The sequence below is a fragment of the Vigna unguiculata genome, chromosome 9 (genome assembly GCF_037176805.1).
Source record: "Vigna unguiculata cultivar grain cowpea cultivar isolate G323 ecotype 2 chromosome 9, ASM3717680v1, whole genome shotgun sequence".
NCBI lineage: Eukaryota > Viridiplantae > Streptophyta > Magnoliopsida > Fabales > Fabaceae > Vigna > Vigna unguiculata.
The window spans coordinates 19,545,956-19,560,864 of record NC_140800.1 but is presented as its reverse complement, the minus strand read 5'-3'; the positions used below and the strand labels follow the sequence as shown (position 1 = coordinate 19,560,864).

Below are 14,909 nucleotides of genomic sequence, written 5' to 3'. Positions count from 1 at the left end.
TATATATATATATATATATGAATATCTAGAAAATGAAAAATGAGTTAACATGGATGGCAACACACGAGAGGATGTAAAAAAACAAAGTCTCCTCAAAATCGAATTTATAATGGATGAAATAGGGTGACCAAATATGTTGGACTTGTCGAGCCAACCCACTTTACTCTTAATTTTTTTTAGAGAGCCACTATTTGAAATTTTTCAACCTATATTGTCCCATTTAAACCCATTTAAAAACGGTCGAATGGGGGTTAAGGTTGGTTAACCCATCGAAAATTTTATTTCATTTTATTCCATCAACTTATACAGTTTTATTTTATTTGGTGGTATATATGATATTTCTAGGTTCAAAATGGTAGTTTAAATTTTAATTTAGTGTTTAATTTATATATATATATATATATATATATATATATATATATATATATATATATATATATATATATATATATATATATATATATATATAAAGCGTTACTTTGTCAGTTTGCTAATATATTATCATTCATTCATAGATTTTGGTTTTTACAGATCAACCCACTGATCCAATCAATTAAAAGATAGGTCAGATTGGCCCTTTTTGTTTAGGTCAAAGGCAGCTCAAGTTGGTCCAACCTATATTTTCACCCTTAGAGTGAAGGCACTTCAAACATCGTGATTGTATACTTCTTACACAAAGAAAGGCATACCACTTAGAGTTTATGCCAATTTGACGGAAAAACAAATGTGAAATTTTTTAACTTGACAACCAAAACTAACTCATCTTTTAACACCTTGTAGATATCAAAAAGCTTTATCATGTTGCCTTATAAGAGTTTTTTGCCCAAATTGGCATAAAATCTTTGTGTTTGTGTACTACTTGGAGATCACTAGATGAGTATTCAAAAAATAAAAACTTGGACACAATGCTTGACTAAGCTCTTAGGGAATTGGAGTTCTTAGTCATCACTTATGAATCATCATAGGTCTATGATCCACATTTAAGAAAATATCCCTCTATGACTTTAGTGTAATTTAAATATTTAAAGTCAAAATTCAATAAGAAGATATCTCTTGTAATAATAATATACATCCATTAGTATATCTTTGTTGTACCTCAAAGTAAAATAATAGAATACTCATGAATGTCATAAGTGACTTAATGCAATAGAATAATTCTATGATTTATCTTAAGAGAGATTGATAAATCCCTAATCTCTATAGTTTTTCCTTAGCTAATTGCATTGTTTTGGGTAGGTTAAGTTGTTAATTAGGAGTTGTTATCTTAGAATTGGTCTAGTTAGGTTTCTAGTCTAGTTTTACAAAAGTAGTCAAATCAAGTGTTTTTACTACATTTTTAGTGTAATCCTTAGAAGTGCTATTAGTTGGATTTAGTTTAGCTTACACGATAGGTTCATAAATAGATAGTAGCATATTAGTTTGGTTCTAGTTTAGATATATAGGCTTAGAAGTAGAGTTGGTCTAGTTGTAGTCTAATTTTAGAAGCTTTAAGGAAAAGTTTAGTGTGCCTAAAATCCATTTTGAGGTCTTTTAGATTGATGCAGATATAAATATCAAGGATATGATACAAATGTCCATAGGAAGCCATGAAAGAAATCTGAATCAACCAATTTGATTAAAAATGGCAGAGTTGACTTTTGCTGAAAGTGTTGACCAAAGTTTATCTAGAGTTGACTTTTTGACTCTCAATTCCAAATGACATTGCACTTGTGGGGGAAAATTTTACGACATCAAAATACATTTGTGTTGACCTTGAGAAGGATGAAAAGTGGTAAAGGATGCATGCAACTTTTAGATTTCATTTTCGCGTATTTGGTTCAATTACGAGATTTTAGTTATAGTATAACTTTGGTTTGTGGACTCTAACTTGTTTCTTTAGTCTTAAAATGCATAAAGGAGTGTGTGTTGAAGTTGATCCTAGCCTTGAAGAGTTTGTTGAGTTAGTTGAACCATGATCAAGAAGCCAAATGAGTGTGAAGTGAGTTTAGCATGTGGAAAAGGAAAGTTAGAGCTGCTATGAGCCAGTTGACTTTGCTCACCCACTACAGCAAGTCTTCGGGTCTGAGGAAGCACCAAACATAAGGTAATGGATCTGATTTAGCCCGTGGCAACTATTGGGAAACCTTCCACCTAGGTTACAAGTGAGAGTTGCAAGTAGTTAGGGAAAGAAGATGGAAAATACTCGTCATTCCTAAAGTGCCATGTGACCACTCAAGAAGGTGGAAAATACTCTCCATTTGATGGCATACCCCTGATGAGTGCATATTTTTGCCCTCATTCAATGTTTAATTCTGGGTATTTAATTGAATTTATGTTCTTAAAGAGTGATTTAATTGATAATTCTGATAATTAGGCTGTTTGAGCTTGTGTGATAAAAATGTTTTAAAAAGTGATTTTTAGCTGCATAAATTATTTTTGGATATTTTAATGTTTGTTGATGCAGCTGAAGTTAAGATTAAGCTCATTCAAGGTGGGAAATTAAATTGATTGAAGTTACATAACACCTTTAGATAAGGCTGAATTTAGCAAGTTCTGGAAAAATCACTTCTACATCCCAGTTTTTACTTATACACTCCCCTCTTTATAAATGGGTCTCACCAAAAATCTATTCTGCACCCCCTAATATGTCTATTTGCACCCCTTCTACCACTTAAAATCAGCTCAACCAGCGAACGCACCAGTCACTAAAGAACTACTATGCCTGGAACAGTTTAGAGCAACGTCGTTTTCATTATGGCGGCCGCCATTGTAGCAGCTCAAGCTTCCATTGCATATGTGGAAACCCTAATTTTGGAGAGAGAAGGAGCTGCCACGTGTCATCCTGTCATTGTACAGTCAAAGGGTCAAATCTGGTCAAAGATTGGTCAAAGGAGAGGGATTTAATTGCAAATATTGATATTTTTGGATGTCTTTGCAAATTTGGACTACAAGATTAAAAATGGCTTATTGAGAAAATTAATACAAATATTATTTGTTAATAATTTATTAGATATCTTTAATAATTTATTTATTTAATTATATCATAAATTATTAACCAAACTATATTTGTCAAATAGTTTAGATCTCTCCAAATATCTTTGAATATTAATCTTTATCTTTATTTTAAAAGATATTTGAGAGGTTTTAACAACCGAAAAGCCTAGTCCAAATCTTATATAAAGAGACCAAGGGAGAAATAGAGAGTACAACAAGCTCGGCACGTCAGAATTGAGGAACCCTTAGGGGGACCTAATTTCTTTCTCTCTTTTCTTCTCTCTATTCTTCTTTTTATTTTGTATTCCATGGATTGCTAAACTTCTTGGGTTGATTCCATTGTAATTTCATTATGGATTCTGAGGTTAGAATGAATTAATTTCTTTGTTCTTTTTATTATTGTTGAGGTTTTAATTCATCTATGTCTTTTATTTTTGAATCACCTGAAAAGTAATGATTTTAAATCTATATGCATGTTGATCATATGAGTTCAAGGGTTTTTAAATTTAATTGAGACTTTACTTTGATTTTATTTAGAAACTTTCATATGATTAAATGAGTTTTTACCAATAATTGAGACTTTACTTTGGTTAAAGGTATTTATTCTAACTACAATTAATTGAGACTTTACTTTGATTAATTAAGCTTTTTATTTGGTGAGGAGATAAAAGAATAGACATGATTAGGCATAGTAAATTTGATTGAGACTGTACTTTGGTTGAATTTACTGTGGATAATCTAAAAGTTCTCACTTTTAATTAAGACTGTACTTTGGTTAAAAGTGAGAACGCCAACAAATTAATTGAGACTTTACATTGATTAATTTGTAAATTTACAACAATAATTAATTGAGCAATAATCTTTAGATAACCAATGATGAATCTATTTTGAAAAAGCAATGGAATCAATCTATTTACTTTACTATTGTTTATATCTTATTTTATCTTTTAATCTTTATCCCTCATATTTTTATAATTTTATTTGACTAACTCTTGTATAGTTTTATAAGAACTAACTTGTTAAAAATAAATTTCGTATTCGTTGGGAGACGACTTTGGGTTACTTTACCCTTACTATTTTGTTGACTACTTTCTTAACAATACTGAAGTTGTTATAGATAAGTAGTATTAATTTGATCGCGTCAATGACAACGTTATGGACAAGCATTTTCATGAAGAGATGGAGTCATCTTTGCAAGGTGAAACAAAGCTCTTTTCTTTTAGGCCACAATGGAGTATCTTTAGTAAATTAGGAATATTGAGGCCTTGTATTAAGAGCCAAGTAGTGTAGGTTTCTTTTATGCCTTGTATTAAAGGTCAAGTAGTGTAAGGTTTAAAAACCAATCTCGCTTAAGTAGGGAGCATCATATACGTCTAACTTAAGCAATTCTTTGATGTTTAATTATGTTAATTTAGCTAGCTTAGGAAGGGCGTCCCACACATGCCACATGACAAGCTCTTAATGGATAGTTCTCTTAGAAAGGTAGTGGTCATATGTCATTGTCCTATAGGAGAGACTTATCATAAAGTAGCTTTCCACATGGCAACATGAGTGGTTTGTTTTATGAGAGTGAGGATTGCCACATGTCAAGCACACACTATTAGGTGCTATGCAGTCCAAAAGTTCCTGTTTGACAGTTATCATCTGGCGAAACCGTTCCTACCATCAAGCGCCACGCGTTCCAATGACCATTGTCCACCAAAATATTGCTTGGCGAAATCACCCTCACCATCATGCGCCAAGCACTCCAATGACCTCCTATTTTTTAGCTCTCGCTTGGCTATTCGGTTCCCCCCCCCCAAGCGCTACACCAATAACGAGTTTTACTGGTTTATCCAATGCAGAACATATGTCAATAATACACACAATGACCACAACCTATTGCACAATGTTGTGTGACATACAAATCATCCATTATGAAGTGAGTCTACTCCCCATATGCCTTATAATAATAGATTTATAACCCAATATATTCACCCACTTAAACTATGCCAACGCGTTGAATAGTTAAGGATAAACCATGATTATAGGACGAACTCTCACAACATTCACCCAATCCTTCCCATTTCCATTCATAATCCCAAACAAATAATGCAATTGCATTGAATCCATACAACATATTGAACTACTCTTTAGTATCCCATACTAGAAATAAGGCATCCTGCTTATGACCAAAATATCTACTGGTCACTACCGTGTTATAATTCAGATTACATCACACACTTCACAACCCCTTTGTACTTATTCTTTCAATTCTTATTCCATTCCACACCTAGTTTATCTAAATCTCTCAATCCTATTTATAATGTAATATTTACAAGGTACCCACGATCCAATCTTCTCCTATTTTCGCATACTTAATTCCACACAAATCACCCTCAAAGTTTTCCCTAACGCACGATTGGAGATAAATTAAATGAAATAAATAAAAGGACCAATGCATACCTAGAGATAAATAAAATAAAATAAAATAAACATGACAAGTGCATAACTGGAGATAAATTAAAATGAAGAAACAAGACCAGTGCATAACTGGAAATAAATTAAATAAAATAAAAAAACAAGAGCAGTGCATAACTGGAGATCAAATAAAATAAAGAAAAAATACTAGTGCATAACTCGAAATAAATTAAATAAAATAAAGAAACAGAACCAGTGCATTGCTAGAGATCAATTAAATAAAATAAAGAAATAAGATTAGTGCATAATTGGAGATAAATTAAAAAAAAAATAAAGAAACAGGACTAGTGCATAACTGGAGATATATTAAATAAAATAAATAAATAGGATCAGTGCATAAATAGAGATAAATTTATTAAAATAAATAAATAGGACCAATGTCTAACTAGAGATAAATTAAATAAAAGAAATAAATAGGATCAATACATAACTTGATATAGACTAAATAATATAAGTATAAGAGGATAATAAATGGAAATAAGTTAAATTGAAGTAAATAGAATAATATATGATTCAAAATAAATAAAAGATTAATATAACACCCATGAGTTTATCAAGATTGATATAAAAAGAGCTTAACCTCACTCCCTCCTTACCTTATTGATTGAAGGGGCATACTAGCAATACTTCTAGAAGGTTAAATTTTCTTCTAATCTCTTATTCCAACTTCTCCCCCTTTCTTTCTGGCTTTCTTTTTATCTCTTTATTTCTTTCTCTTTCTCTCTTTTTTTCCTCATGTAACTATCCCTTTCTCTTCACTCTTTCACATTCCTATCACATGAAACTTATTTATAAACCAAAATTTTGTAAAGTAAGCATTGCATTAAGTCATCGTATGTCATTTTTCCTTCATCATCCATTTACAAGCCATGTATTGCCAAGTAATGAATGTACTCATTGAATGTCATTTTATCATGTATTAAGATAAGATTCCTTTCATTAATGAAAAGTTATATTTGTATCTCTATCTCTATCTTTTCTTTCTTTCTTTTTTTTATATCATTTATTTTCATTATTACTTAGTTATAATATATATTTTCTTAAAAGCTACTTGATTTATTATTATTATTATTATTATTTTATTACTATTATTAATGTTCAAACTACATTTAAATAAAATATGAAACATTAAAAATAAAAGATTTTCTAAATCTTATTTTTAAAGATGGGGATAAAATAAATAATATAGTTATTTAAAAGTAGAGATGTTATAGTTAGCATTTTAGGGTTTGGACCATTTTGGAGACACCTTACTCTATAAATAGAGGTGTCCCCCCATGTATTTATGACTTTGAGAATGTTAATGTTATGTTGCCAAATTCAAATTTGAGTCATACTTTTTCTCTTAGCCACTTGCTAGAGCATCCCAAGAGGTTCCTCTAGCACCCGTTTCTCTAGAGTTGGCCTAACTTCTATTAGATCACCTCAAATAACCTTCATTCCACCATTAAATCACCAAAACTGAGAGCTATTTTCTCTCAACACCAAGCTTTGACTCATCCACCATCCACTATATTTACCATTTCAAGCTTTGGCCCAACCTTGCTTGAGAAGGAGGCTATCATTTGGTATCAAGAGCTTTGGTTCTATTAGAGCTAAGTTTCTTGGTCCTTACCTATGTTATTTTTATTCTTTATGTTCATGTGTTTTCTTTTCTTGTCTTGTTTCCAAATCAACTTCTCTTCCACACAAAAACTATGTTGGCAACAACATGGACAATTTTAGAAAAAATACTGCAGCAAGCTCAATGGTGCAAAAATTACGTTTTTTATATCAAAAGAAAGCTCTTTGAGTCTAGTTTCCAATACAAAATGAATGAACACATTTGGACTTTTGTGGAGAGAGTTATGAGATAAATAGTCAACTAAGGTCAGAGTTGTCAGGATCGGTTTTTGTGCTTAAGCTTCCATATTTTGTGTTTTTTTTGTGCTTTTATGGTTTTTTGAGTCTTGTTTTTATGTTACTATTTGGTTATCACATGTTTGTTGGGTCATTTTTATTTTCAAATCCATCCATGTTTCATGCTTGAAGTGTATGACATTGCCATTCTTGGACTTTTTCACATTTTTGAATTTTTTTCAAAAACCGCCTGGCAGCACATGAATTGCCACCAAGCGACACATGTGTCTGAACCCAGTTTTCTGGGTTTCCTTATGAACCGCCTGGCGGTTGAGGGCGACCCACCAGGCGACGTATACGCTGTTGCCCAGTTTTCCCTGGTTTGTTTGGTTTATCAGTGGTGTGGTCGTGTTTGAATTGGATTTTATTGTACTCATACGATTGTCATGACAAGATTGATCTGTAATTATTTATTTGGTAGAAATTGCATGAATTCTTAAAGGAATTGAGGGATTTGGGTTCATGTTGGGGTTGGAAATAAATAAGCATGAAATATGTCTATGAATGGTGTGTTGTTTTATGGAAATAATGTTAAAATGAACCAAGTATGAAACTTGTATGATGTGTGCATGTTAAGTTAAGTTAGTGCGAAGGTTGGTATTGCAATTAGGGTGTTGGGAGTCACGACTAGTGCTAGAAAAATCTGGCAGAAACCCAGGTTTGGCTGCACCGCTTGACAGGAACTACAGCCAGGTGACACCTCAAAACAGGGCCAGATTTTATACTTGTTCTATAATTTATGTGAAAACAGAATTAGCATGTAGAAGGTATGGACAAGTAAACATGTGTGTAATATGGATAGGGTTAATGTATAACTTTGCGATGATTGGGGTTGCATGCACATAAAAACATAAGGCTGGACTAATTTAGATGGTTTCTGTACTTAATTGGGAACTGTACTTGAGCTGAAATTGGAATGGTTTATATTTCAATTGATGTGTGGCATTCTTCCAACTGTTTGAGGAAAGATATGTTATTAATGGAGAAAATATGCTAAGTGAAGTGTGTGAGAGTGCAATTCAGTTCTATGACTATGCCTGGATGTATGAGATTGATTTTCATGTGTGGTGGGCTAGACTGTATACGTCACTGGTCATTGGCAAGTTTGGTGGTTGTGTTGTTTTAAAGTGTATGTGTAATATTGACAATTTTGGTGGCATGATTAAATGTGTGTATTGTAATTTAGTTATAGTATTATAACTGGATAATCGAAATTGTACTATGATTTTGCGTATGGTGCGATTGGGGTCCCTTAGGAGCTGTTTAATGTGTCAAAAAGTAGTAGCATTGCGCTACTGGTATGGCGCCTAGCGACGCGGGGCGAGCCGCCAGGCGATAGCTCTCTAAAACAGTGGCAGTAGCCACTAGACGTGCATGGTGCCTAGCAGCAGGATTGGTTTCGCCAGGCGAAAGCGGTGTGGCAGGTGCACTAGAAGGCACTTGGCGCCTGGTGGCGTGAGGGGCCTGCCAGGCAGTCTAGAACCAAGTTCTGCCTAGCGACGCGAGAGGTGCGCCAGACGATTTTGGGTGCAGAGTTGGATCGCGAGGAGGATTTCTACACAGCTTTGGATTGAGGTCATTATGTGATGCTTTGGCTGGGGACCCAGTTACGAGTGTAACTTGTATTGGGGTACCACGTGGTCACACGAGGTTGTAGCCTGGTGGTTTAGGAAGTTCAGTGGAGTGTGCGAGATTGTGGCTCGTACGGCGAGGTTCTGGAAGATTGCCCTTTTCAGTGTAACTTATTGAGTTTGGTAGTCTGGGGACAACTACGGATTGCGGTTCATTTTGGGGAACTCCACTTGGTGTCGTGGATTGTGGTCGTGACAAATTATTCCCGCGTGTGGACTATTAGGTGCTGACTTGTAGTTAGAGGGGCGAGTAGACACTGATGCAACAAAGATCGATCAGTGTACTCATCAAAGGGTGTAGAGTCGTGATGTGTCCAACATAAGGTTTGGGAGTTGAGGATTGAGGATTGGGGTGCTAACATGGTTCATAGTTTTGAATTGTTTTGTTACTTATGTTGTATTTATATTTCTTGTATTTGAGTTCACCCTATCTATGTGTGTTTGGCGATGATCATGTAACTTGTTACATGGGAGTAGATATGGATCCAGGTGAGCATGTGGATGCTTAGACTCTGAGTGGGGCCAACTATGGGAGTTTTCTTTTTTATTAGTTTTACTTATGGAAAATTTTATGGAATAATTTGTAATATTTTATAAATAGTTTATATTTGAATAATTGAATGACGTGGATTTTAGTTATAATTGGCGTGTTGAGATTAGACTTCAATTTCTCGCGTTTTGGAAAAGTACTTAATAATAAATGAGATTTATTATTATTATTTTCTTTTTTTATTTTAAATAATAATTTTCGGCTAGGACGTTACGTAAAGGGGACCACTACCATCAAAAGTCGTGTGAGCACTATTATGTTGATTTGGTGGGCTATTTTACTTAATATATGTGCTTTATCCAACAACCAAGCTTCATGCATTTGATGTAAATAAAAGAGTGTCTATAGTACACCTTTGGCTTAAGGCTTGCAAAGACAAAAAGCACTATTTTGTACTCTAGTATTTTATTTTATTTTTTGTGATCTATTCTAGAGCTTTTATTTAGGTATTTCTTATATGTGCCAAACCTTTGTTCTTAGCTGTTATTTTTCTTCCTTGTCTCCTTAAACATTCTCGGTTTTGTCTCCATAAAATTCTTTTTGAAGAGCATTGTTCATTTTTTATCCTTTTTTTGCTTTCTCCTTGGATTCTACTACCGTTCAGTTTTGGTCTGGATTTGTGGTGTAGAATCTTTGAGGCTTGATCGAGACTAAAGGAAGATCTTTGGAGGCGTTGGAGACCTCTTTGGACCTCAAAGCTTGAGTTGGAGACAAGAAATAAAATGAGTGAAACACTTAGAGAGGAATACACAATAGTTTGTTTGTATTGCAAATTTTTGGACTTGTAGCTCACGACCAAGTTAGGTGTCTTGGGGGAGTCTTAGGTACTCAATCTGATCTCCCAACTTGAACCTCTAATCTTTTATTAAAATCGGTTTTAGTTGGTGAGGTTTGAAGGTTCCAAAGTGACTTCGAACTCCACCATTACGCGGCACAATTTAGTTTAAATTGCTTTCTTTTTGTTTTTAGTTTAGTGTGGGTCTACTTGCTTTCCAAACCTAATTACCTTTGAGAAGTTAGGTGTAAGAAGGCTTGAGGTTTCTTTGGCAAGGAAAGACTTGGATTTTAGTAATCCTTAGTGATTTTCCTCCCTTTCCTAGAAGTGAACTCAAAATCCTTTTGCATATTTAAAATCTCTTAAGGAATTTGAATTTGGAATACAAGTTTGTTTGTTGCATAACATCTTTTCGAAAACTTTAAGATGTCTAAAGCTCCTTCTAAGGCTCCATCTTACCAAATTGGTAGTGATTCTAGTGAAGTGCCTAGTTTACAACACTTGGTTAAAGAACTAAAGTCACTAAAAATTTCGCAAAGACAAGAATCCATTTTAAAAGAAAAAGAAAGAGTTGAAAGGGATGAATATCTTACAACCTTAGAGGAGTAGCTTAAGATACTTAATGAAAAACAAAATAAAGTTCAAGAAGAGTTAACATAAAGTAAATGTAAGAGCAGGAGCAACTCAAGGAGAAGCTTCCAACACAATACACAACTCACACTGTGAGGAGGATAGTAGGATTTCGAACCAATATTATCAACCTCCTCCTCCTAGAAGGCCAAGAAGGGAGCGTGAATATCAAGAGTCTAGAGAAGTTAGGGTTGACCTTCCTCATTTCCATGGGAAAGAAAATGTAGAGGCCTACTTAGACTGGGAAATGAAAGTTGAGCAACTTTTTGAGTGCTACCAAGTGAGTGAGGAAAGAAAGGTTTCCTTAGTCACCTTAAGTTTCCAAGGGAATGTCATGTATTGGTGGACTTCCCTAGTGTGAGAAAGAAGACTCTCCCACTCTCCCCAAGTAGAGTATTGGAATGACCTAAAAAGTACTCTAAGAAGAAGACACATACCTTCCTACTACAATAGGGATCTTATGGATAAACTCCAAAGACTCCAACAAAAGAACATGAGTGTGCAAGAGTATAAACAAAAAATAGAGCTCTATATGATGAGGGTAGGAATTAGGGAGGGATAGGAAACCACCATTTCAAGGTTTTTAAGTGGACTCAGTCTTGACATTAGGGATAAAGTGGAATTGTTGCCCTACCAAGACTTAAATGATTTGGTACAAATTTGCATTAAGGTGACTAAGGAAACCACTCAAGCTCATATGTTAAGAGAGACTACAAGAGGGAGGAAAAACAAGTAAAAAGAGAGGTCATATCTCATCACAATGTCCCTCCAAGAGGACCATAAGCTTAAGGGGTGTTGATGCATATAGTAATGAAGAAGAGAAAGAGAAAAACGCAAGTGAGGATGAGGGTGAGGGAGAAGATTCTTACCCTTGTGAGGGAGATCTCCTCATGATGAGAAGAGTTCTTAAAAATAAACCTAGTTCTCAAGTCCTAACCTAAAGGGAGAACATCTTTCATACAAGATGTAAAGTTTTAGAAAACGCATGTTCTCTCATTGTAGATAGTGGCTCATGTTGGAATTGTTGTAGCATAAGGTTGGTTGAAAATTTAGCTTTGACTATCTTGCCTCATCCTAACCCTTATAAACTTCAATAGATTAATGAATGATGAGGACGTGGTATTTAATCAACAAGTGGAGGTTAAGTTTTCCATAGGGAATTTTGAAGATAGTGTGTTATGTAACATAGTACCTATGAAAGCTTGTCACATCTTGTTGAGAAGGCCTTGGCTTTTTGAAAGAGAAACGATACACCATGGTCATACCAATAATATAACCTTCACCAACAAGGATAACAAGTTTTTGCTTCATCCTCTCACACCATCTCAAGTGAAAGAGGACCAAGTGAAAATGAGAAAAAAGAGAGGAAAAGAAAGAGATGACACTTGCATACACCAAAGTAAGATCAATTGCTCTAAGTTTCAACTCAATACACATAAGTCCAATGAGTGCCCCAACCAAAGAGTACTCATGTTAAGGGCCAAAGGCTTGTGTGAAGATTCAAAAGAGGTCTTCTTTCCATGTTCTTCTATTAGAATGGGAAGACAAGACCAAATAATTCCTTGTGTTGAAAAAGGAAGTCAAACTAAAAGAAAATGGTGTATAATACTTGAGAGCTACATGCTATGGATGATTATTCTAATCACACTTACTTTGTCTCTTATTTTTTGTAGAAGTTTATTTGACCCCGATGGGAGGAAGGCCAAACATCTAACAAAGCAGGAAGGATGAACACTTAACAATTTGAAGAATTGAGGATAAATCCTTTTGAAGAGGGGGGTATGATGGCATACCCCCTAGCATGGCCAAGCACTTTCATGAAGAGATAGATTCATTTTTTTCAAGATGAAGCAAAGCTCTTTTCTTTTAGGCCACAATGGAGTATCTTTAGTAGATTAGGAATATTGAGGCCTTATATTAAGGGCCAAGTAGTGTAGGTTTCTTTTAGGCCTTGTATTAAGGGCCAAGTAGTGTAGGATTTTAAAACCAATCTTGCATAAGTAGGGAGCTGATATCGCTGTCGTTAGGCGATCAAATTACCACTACTTTAGCAACTTCAGTATTGCCAGTTAGTAGTGAACAAAATAGTTAGGGTTAAGATAACCCTGAGTCGTCTCACAACGAATACGAAATTGATCTCAAATATTTGATTCTCAAAAATGCAATTTAAAACTAGCAACTATAAAAATAGGGGGTTTTGATATGCAAAGAAAATGACACGGAAGATTGTAAACACAGTAATAGTAAATAGGTCAATTCCACTACTTTTTCTAAATAAGATTCTTCATTGGGTATCTAGAGATTATTGTTAAATTAATTATTGTTGTTGATTTACAAATAAATCAATGTAAAGACTCAATTCATTTGTTGGCATCCTCACTTTTTAATCAAAGTACAGTCTCAATTAAAAGTGAGAATTGTTAGATTGTCCATAGTAAATTTAATCAAAGTACAGTCTCAATTAATTTTACTATGCCTAATCATGTCTATTCCTTTGTTTCTTTACCAAATAGAAAACTTAATTAATCAAAGTAAAGTCTTGACTAATTTTAGTTAAAGTAATTACCTCTAATCAAATTAAAGTCTCAATTATTGGCAAAAACTTATTTAATCAAATGAAAGTTTCTAAACAAAATCAAAGTAAAGTCTCAATTTAATTTAAAAACCTTTTAACTCATATGATTAGCATGCATGTAGGTTTAAAATCATTATTTTCTATTCGATTAAGAAGCAAAGGACATAGATAAACAAAAACCACAACAATAATCAAAATAACAAAACATATAAATTCATCTAACCTCAGAATCCATTTAAGAAATTACAGTGGAATCAACCCTAAAAGCTTAGCCCTCCATGGCTTTGATGGAATACATGATAATATGATGAAGGAAAGAAAATAAAAGAAGAGAATGAGAGATGTGGTGGAGACGGTATCTGCCAAAACCAGAGAGTTCTAAGTGTCTAAGCTGTAAGTTGTCAGTCGTAAGTCCCCTCTTCTGCTCCCTTAAGTCTCTTTATATAGGCTTCCACTGGACTTTGGGCTTTATCTGTCAGTTGCTAAAATCATTTATTTTTATTTAATTAATTAGCAACTTAATTCCTGTCCAATTTCCAATTCTGCCCCTCTTATTTAACCATATTTGCAGTTTTGACCAGAGTTGACTGCTGACTTTGACCAGTTGACCAGAGTTGACGAGTTGACCAGAGTTGACCAGTTTGACTGTCCTATCAGATGCTGACACGTGACAGTGCAGATTCTCTCTCCAGAATTAGGGTTTCTGCAGATGCAATGGAGATGGAGATGGCAATGACGGCTGACGGCGCGGCTGCTCCGGCTTCTTCTCCGGCGTGGTGGTGTTCGTTGCTGCAGCGGTGGCTGTGCAAACGGTGGAGGCGAGAAGTCGCGCTGCTGCGACGTGAAGGTTGTTGTGCTGTTGATGGTGACGGAACTGGTGCAGCCATGGCTGCTGCGTGAGGAAGAAGATGGTTGCGGTGGTGATTGTGGAAATGGGGCAGGTACTGTTGGCAGCGAGAAGATGGAGATTGCAGGTGCGGTGTATCTTCTTTTCCGATCTGGTGCGCGCTGGTGTAGGGATGAAGCGCGATCGTGACTGGTGGTGACGGAACTGGTTCGCGCAGATGCAGATGCAGGCGCTGGTGGCTCGCGGTGGTCGGACATCTTGGTTGCAAGTCTGCGGTGCTCGCGAGAAGATGGTGTTGCACGATGGTTATGGAACGCGAGATGCGTTTCTGGCGAGTTTCAGTGGTGGCCATGGTGGTTGCGCGTCGCTGCGCAGGTTGGTAGTGGCCGGCGATGGCTGAGGCGAGATGGTGGTGCGGTGGCCGGCGAGATTGGCGGCGACGGCTGTGTGGAGGGTGGAAGGGAAATTAGGGTTAGGGTTTCATGTGTGAGATGGAGGAGATGATGACGTGGCAAGATCTGAGTGGTCAATTTGGTGAGTGAAGGATTATGACACGTGGCAGCTTATGG

The 14,909-nt window shown here is 35.3% G+C and overlaps 1 pseudogene; it reads left to right on the top strand.

Annotated features, from left to right (window-relative positions):
- The first annotated feature begins 10,714 nt into the window (after nucleotides 1-10,714).
- LOC146883668 (uncharacterized) lies at nucleotides 10,715-14,393 on the top strand (annotated as a pseudogene).
- Nucleotides 14,394-14,909: the final 516 nt, after the last annotated feature.